The following is an 8454-nucleotide window of genomic DNA, read 5'->3' as shown; positions in this document are numbered from 1 at the left end:
CGATGTGTAAAGAACCCCCCTCTGACACTGCTTATAAATCTTCTTGTGATCACCTTCAATTTATGCCAGCTCGTCATTGCAATTTTTGCAATGGGAAAAGTATCTGGTTATCCTCTCTATCTAAGCCTCGCATCATCTCGTTCACCTCTATCAAGTCACCTCTCCTCCTTTTTCATTCCAAGGAGAATAGCCCTAACTCACTCAAACTTTCTACATAAGATCTCCCCTCCAGTCCAGGCAGTATCCTGATAAATCTCCTCTGAACATCTCGAAAGTTTCCACATCTTTCTGATAATGAGGCAACAAGAATTGAATACAATATATCACGTGTTGTCTAACCAGGGCTCGATAAAGCTGCAGCTTACCAACCTACAACCGCCCTCAGACTGAACCTCACCACACCCCACATACCGTCCCCAGCCTGAAACATGACACTGTCCATACACTGACCCCAGCCTGACCCTCACCGCCGCCCAATACAGTCCCAAACTGACAGTCACTGCCGTCCACACGCCGACCCCAGCCTGATACTCACCACCAACTATACACTGCCCCCAGGCTGAGCCTCACCACCGTCCAACACAGCCCCCAGCCTGACCCTTACTGCCGCCCACACACCTCCCCCAACCTAACACTCACCACAGTCCACACACCGCCCCCCAGCCAGGCCCTCACCATCGCTCCAAGCCTGACCCACACCACCGGCCACACACCTCCCCCAGCCTGGCCCTCACAGCCACCCACACACCAGCGCCAGACTGACCTTCATCATCATCCGCACACCGCCCCCAGCCTCACCCTCACAGCTGTCCACACACCGCCCCCAGCCTGACCTTCACTGCCATCCAGACGCTACCCCCAGCCTGACCCTCAGCGCTGTCACCACACCGCCCCCAGCCTAACTCTCACTGACGTGCACGCGCCACCCCCGGCCTGACCCTCACTGTGGTCCATGCACCGCCCCCAACCTGACCCTCATCAACGTGCATGCACCGACCCCGGCCTGACTCTCACCGACGTCCACTCACCGCCCCCAATCTGACCATTACCGATGTCCACGCACTGCCTCCAGTCTTACACACACCGCCATCCACACACCTTCCCCAGCCTGACCCTCACCACTGTCCACACACCGTCACCAATCTGAGCCTCACTGCTGTCCACCCACCGCCCCCAGCCTGTCTCTCACAGCTATCCACACACTGCGCCCAGCTTGATCCTCACGGACATGCATGCAGCACCCCCAACCTGACCCTCACTGTCATCCAGTCACCACACCCAGCCAGGCCCTCATCGATGTCTACACAATGTCCCCAGCCTAACGCACACCACCGTCCACGCACTGTCCCCAGTCTGACTCTCACTAAAGTCCATGCACCTCACGCAGCCTGGCCCTCACCAATGTCTACGCACCATCCCAGCAGAACCGACACCACCGTCCACGCACTGTCCCCAGTCTGACTCTCACCGACGGCCACACACTGTTCCCAATCTGTCCCTCACCACCGACCACACACAAGCTCCCAGCCTGACCCTCACTCCCGTCCACACACCGCCACCAGCCTGACCGCCACCACCATCCAAATATCATCTCTAGTGTGATGCTCAATGACGTCCACACACGGTCCCCTGTCTGACCCTCACCGCCGTCCACACACCACCCCCAATCTGTCTCTCACTCCCGCCCACACACCGCCCCAACCTGATCCTCACCGCCGTCCACACAATGCCCGCAGCCTGACCCTCACTGCCATCCACACACCGAACCAGCGTGACCCTCACCGCCGTCCAAAACCAACCCCACACTGACCGTCACTGCTGTCCAACAGCGCCCCACTCTGACCCTCACCACCGTCTGCAAACCGGGCCAGCCTGAGCCTCACCACCATCCAGTACCGCTCCCAGCTTGACCCGCACTGCCGTCCACACAACGCCCCCAGCCTGTCCCACATCGCTGACCACACACCGCGCCCAGCCTGACCCTCACCACTGTCAACGCACTGCCCTCAGCCTGACTCAAAACAACATTCAACACCGCCCGCAGCCTGACCCTCACCACCGTCCACACACTGCCCCCAGCCTTACATGCATCAGGGTCAACACACCGTTCCCAGCCTAACCATCAGCACTGCTCGCACAGCCCCCAGCCTGACCCTCACCGCCGTCCACACACAACACCCAGCCTGACCCTCACTGCCATCCACACACCATCCCCAGCCAGACCCTCACCGCCATCCACACACTGTCCACAGCCTGACCCTCAGCGCACACCACATACCGCCTCCCGACTGACCCTCACCACCATCCACACACCACCCCGAACCTGAACCTCACCGACGTCCAGCACCGCCCCCAGCCAGACCTTCACTGCCATCCACATACTGCCCTCAGCCTGAACCTCACCACCGTCCACACACCGCCCCCAGCCTGACCTTCACTGCCGTCCACACACTGCCCTCAGCCTGAACCTCACCGCACCACACACACCGGCTCCAGCCTGAAACATACTGCATTCCATACACTGACCCCAGACTGAAAGTCAGCACAGTCCAATAGCGTCCCAACCTGATCCTCACCGCCGTCCACACACCACCCGCTGCTTAACCCTCACCGTCATCCACACATTGCCCCCAGCCTGACCTTCACTGCTGTCCATACACTGCCCCCAACCTGACCCTCACAGCCATCCACACACCGCACCCAGCCTGATGCTCACCACCGTCCACACACTGCCCCCAACCTAACCCACACCACCTTACATACACAGCTCCAAACTGTCTGTCACTGTCGTCCACATACCACTACCAGCCTGACATTCACTGCTGCCCATACAATGTCCCCAGGTTGACCCTCACTGCCATCCAACACAGCCTCCAGCCTGATCCTCAACGTTGTCTGCACACTGCCCCCAGGCTGACCCTCACTGCCGCCGACAAACCGCCCCCAACCTGACGCTTACCACTGTCCACACACCGCCCCCAGCCAGACGCTCACCACCGCCCCCAGCCTGACCAGCACCATCGGCCACACACCTCGCGCAGCCTGGCCCTCACTGCTTCTCACACACCGTCCACAGACTGACCCTCACCTCCGTCCACTCACCGGCCACAGCCTGACCCTCTGCCCACCCACATCCCGCCCAAGCCTGACCTTTACTGCCATCCAGACAACACTATCAGCTTGAAATTCACCGCACCCCACATACAGTCCCCAGCCCGAAACTTAACGCCGCCCATACACCGCCCTCAGGCTGACCCTCACCATCGTCCGATACCGTCCCAACCTGACCCTCACCGCCGTCCCCACACCGCCCCCAGCCTGACACTCACCGCAATCCACACACCACCCTCAACCTGACCTATACCACGTGCACACACCACCCCCAGCCTGACACCCAACGCCATTCAACACCGCCCCCAGCCTGTCCCTCACGGCAATCCACACACTGCCCCCAGCCTGACACGCAATGACGTTCAACACCGCCCTCCCAGCCTGACACTCTATGCCGTCCACACAGCGCCACCTGCCGGACCCTCACAGCTGTCCACACACCGCCCCCAATCTGACCCTCACCACTATCCACACACCGCGACCAGCCTGACCCTCATCGCAATCCAACAGCATCCACAGCCTAACCCTCACTATCATCCACACACTGTCGCCAGCCTGAACCTCACCATAGTCCACACGCCGCCCCCAACCTGACTCTCACTGCTACCCACGCACCGCCCCCAACACACCTCCCCCAGCCTGACACTCACCGCCGTCCACACACTGCCCACAGTTTGACCATCACCGTACACCACATACCATCCCAGACTGACCCTCACCTCCGCCCATCACCGCCACCAGACTGATTCTCAACGCTATCCACACACCACCCCCTGCCTGAACCTCACGGCCGTCCACACACTATCCCCTGCCTGACCCACACTGCCGTCCACACACCACCCCCAGCCTGACACTCACTGCCGTCCACACACCGCCCCCAGCCTGATCCTCACCGGCGTGCACACACCGCTCCCAGCCTGACCCACACCCTCGGCCACACACCTCCCCTCGCCTGACACTCACCACCGTCCAGCACGGCCCCCAGCCTGAACGTCACTACCGCCCACATACAGCCCCTAACCTGAAACACACTGCTGTCCAGCACCGATCCAAGTCTGATCTTCACTGCAGTCCACTAACCGGCCTCAGCCTGAAACTCACTGCACCCCGCATACTGTTCCCAGCCTGAAACATAACACCGCCCACACACCGCCCCCAGCCTGGCACTCACCGCCACCCATACACTGCCCCGAGGCTGATCCACACCGCCATCGAACACAGCCCCCAGCCTGACCCTCACTGCTGACCACACATGGCCCTCAACCTGACACACACCAGCTACCACACACTGTCCCCAGCGAGACCCTCACCACCACCCCCAGCCTGACCCACACCACCGGCCACACACCTCCCCTAGGCTGCTATTCAACGCCATCCAACACCTCCCTAGCCTGACCCTCACTGCCGCCCACACACCGCCCCCAAACTGACCCTCACCGCGGTCCACACACCATCCCCAGCCTGGCCCTCACAGCTGTCCACACATTGGCCACAGCTTGACGCTCAGCGCAGCCTACATACCGCCTCCAGCCTGACCTTCACTGCCATCCAGACACCGCCCTCAGCATGAAACTCACTGCACCCCACATACCATCCCCAGCCTGAAGCTTAACACCACCCATACACCGCCCTCAGCCTGACCCTCACTGCCATCCAATACCGTCCCAACCTGATACTCACCACCATCAACACACCGCCCCCAGCCTGACTCCAAGCACCATTCAACACCTCCCCAGCCTGTCTCTCATGGTCGTCCATACACCACACCGAACCTGACCCTCATCACTATCCACACACTGCCCCAGCCTGACCCTCACAGCCGTCCAATGCCGTCGCCAGCCTGACTCTCAGCATTGTCCAGCACGTTTCCATGCCTGACCCTCAGTGCCATCCACACACCTCCCACAGCCTGACTCTCACTGCCGTCCAGCACCGTTCCATACCTGACCCTCACCACCGTCCACACACCTCCCCCAGCCTGACACTCACTGCCATCCAATACGGCTCCAGCTACCCTCACTGCTTCCCACACACCACAACAAGCCTGTCCGACTTCGGCCCAGCCTGACCCTCACTGCTGTCCACAGACCACCCCCAGTCTGGTCCTCACTACTACCCACAAACCGCCCCAAGCCTGATCCCGCTGACATGCATCACTGACCCCTACCTGACCCTCACTGCTGCCCACAAACTGCCCCCAGCCTAACATACACCACCGCCCACATACCGCCCCCAGCCTGACCCTCACTCCCGTTCACACACCACCCCAGCCTGACCCATACTGCCACCCACATACGGCCACAGCCTGACCCTCACTGCCGCCCACATACTGCCCCAGCCTGACCCTCACTGCCATTCACACAGCCCTCAGCATAACCCTCAACGCCGTGCACACACCGCCCCCATCATGACCTCAATGCTGTACACACACCGTCCCCAGCCTGACCCTTACTGGTGACCACACACCGACCACAACCTGACCCTAACAGCCGTCTATACAGCGCCCTCAGCCTGACCCTCACCACATGCCACATACCGTCCCCAGCCTGAAACTGAACACTGCCCAAAAACCGCCCCCAGCCTGATTCTCAATGTCCCCACACCTCCACTATCCTGACCCTAACTGTCCCTACACATATCCCCCAGACTAACCCTCACCGTCCACAATTACCGCCCTCAGCCTGACCGTCACCACATGCCACATTCCGTCCCCAGCCTGAAACTGAACACTGCCCAAACACCGCCCCCAGCCTGATTCTCAATGTCCCCCACACCTCCACTACCCTGTACCCGAACTGTCCCCACATACCTCCCCAGCCTGACCCTCAACGTCCACAATCACTGCCCACAGCCTGACCCTCAACACCATCCAACATAGACCCAGCCTGATCCTCAACGTCGTCTACACAACGCCCGCTGCCTAACCCTCACCACTGTCCACACACTGCACCCAACCAGACCCTCACCACGGTCCAACCGCCCTCAGCCTAACCTCATCGCTATGCAACAACGCCTCCAGCCTGGTCCATACCATCATCCACACACTGCCCCCAGTCTGACGCTCACTGCCGTCCACACACCGCCCCGAGCCAGACCTTTACCGCCGCCCACACACCACCCCCTGCCTGATCCACACCGCTTGCCGCACACCTCCCTCACACACTGTGTGACACTCATCACCGTCCACATACCGCCCCCAGCCTGAACCTCACCACCACTCACACACCGCCCGCAGCCTGACGCACACCGGCGGCCACACACCTCCCCCAGTCTGATAATCACTGCCGCCCCACACTGCCCCAGCCTGACCCACACCAAAGCCCATTCACCGCCCCCAGCCTGACCCTCACCACTGCCCACACACAGCCTCAGCCAGACTCTCACTGCCGTTCACACTCTGCCCCCAGACTGACCCTCACTGCCATCCAACACCATCCTATGCCTGACCCTCACTGCCATCCACACACTGTCCACAGCCTGACCCTCACCACCGTCCAACACCACTCCGAGCCTGTTTCTCACTGTCGTCCAAAATTACACCCAACCTGACCCACAGCGCCGTTCGCACATTGCCCCCAGCCTGACCCACACTGCCGCCAGCCTGACCCTCACCGCCGTCCACACACCACCACCAGTCTGACCCTCACAGCCATCCAACACCACCCCCAGCCTGACACAAACCGCCCACACACCGCCGCCAGCTTGAGCCTCATGCCGTCCACACACACCCCCAGCCTGACCCTCACCACCATCCATACATCCGCCCCCAACCTGACCCTCATGGTGTTCCACACACTGCCCCCAGCCTGACCCTCACCGACATTCATCATCCACACCTCGCCTGACCCTCACCGCTGCCCACTCATCGCCCCTAGCCTGACCCTCACTGCCATGAACACTTGACCACCAGCCTGATCCTCACTGCCGCCCATATACCGCCCCCGGCCTGACCCTCACCACCTTCCACACACTCCCAAGACTGACCCTCACCACGATCCACACACTGCTCCCAGCCTGACCCTCATCACTGTCCAACCACCGCCCCTATCCTGACCCTCACTGCCGTCCACACACTGACCCAGCCTGACCCTCACAGCCGTCCACACACTGTCCCCAACCTCACCTTCAGGGTCTTCCATACACCCCTCCCAGACTACCACATTCAACACCGCTCCCCACACACACGCCCTGTTGACACGCGTTCCCTCCCCTCCCACCGAACATGGCTCCCACTCCGCCAACCCCGTCGAACACCGACCTCGCCCTCAAACCCGTCCATCACCACCCCCTCCCTAACTCCGTCCAACACCACCCCCACCCCCAACCCCAACCGTGTCCATCATCGCCCCCTCCCCAACCCTGTGCAAAACCGCCCCCTTACCCTGTCCAACACTGCCGCTTCCCCAACCCCATCCAACACCGCCCCCCATCACCCCATCTAACACCGTCCCTCCCCCAATTCCGTCCAATGCCGTCCCCTGCCCAACCCCATCCAACACTGCCCCCTCCCCAGCCCCATCCAACATGGCAACCCAACCCAGCCTCCGCTTGTCTCCTCTCTCTCTCACCCCCTCTCTGTCTCGCCCCTCTCTCTCTTGCCCCTCTGTCTCTTTTCCCCTCTCTCTTGCCCCCTCTCTGTCTCGCCCCCTCTCTCTCACTTTCGCCCCCTCTCTCTCTGCCCGTCACCCTCTCGCTCCCCACTCTCTTGGCCCCTTCACTCTCTCGCCCCTTGCTGTCTGTATCCGCCCTCTCTCTTTCAGCACCTCTCTGTCTCGCCTCCTCACTTTCTGGACCCCTCACTTTCTTGCTCCCTCACTCTCTCGCCCCCTTTACTCTCTCGCCCCCACTCTCTCTCACCTCCCTGCTCTCTCTCGCCCCCCTTCAGTCTCTGCCCCCAGCCTAATCCTCACTGCCACCCATACACTGCCCTGGGCCTGAACCTCACCACCATCCACACACCCCCAGACTGACCCTCACCTCGATCCACACACCGTTCCCTGCTTGACCCTCAGTGCCATCCATCCACCGCCCCCATCCTTACCCTCACTGCCTTCCACACACTGACCCAGCCTGACCCTCACAGCCGTCCACACACTGCCCCCAACCTCACCTTCACCGCGTTCCACAAAGCCCTCCCAGCCTACCACATTCAACACCGCTCCCCACACCCACACCCTGTTGACACCCGTTCCCGCCCCTCCCACCGAACATGGCACCCGCTCCCACAACCCCGTTGAACACCGACCTCTCTCCCAACCCCGTCCATCACCACCCCGTCCCCAACCACATCCAACACCACCCCCACCCCCAACCCACCCCCTTCCATCACCGCCCCCTCCCCAA

The sequence above is a fragment of the Chiloscyllium punctatum genome, chromosome 18 (assembly GCF_047496795.1).
Source record: "Chiloscyllium punctatum isolate Juve2018m chromosome 18, sChiPun1.3, whole genome shotgun sequence".
Classification (NCBI taxonomy): Eukaryota; Metazoa; Chordata; class Chondrichthyes; order Orectolobiformes; family Hemiscylliidae; genus Chiloscyllium; species Chiloscyllium punctatum.
The sequence above is the reverse complement of the archived record's forward strand: the minus strand, read 5'-3'. Positions refer to the sequence as shown.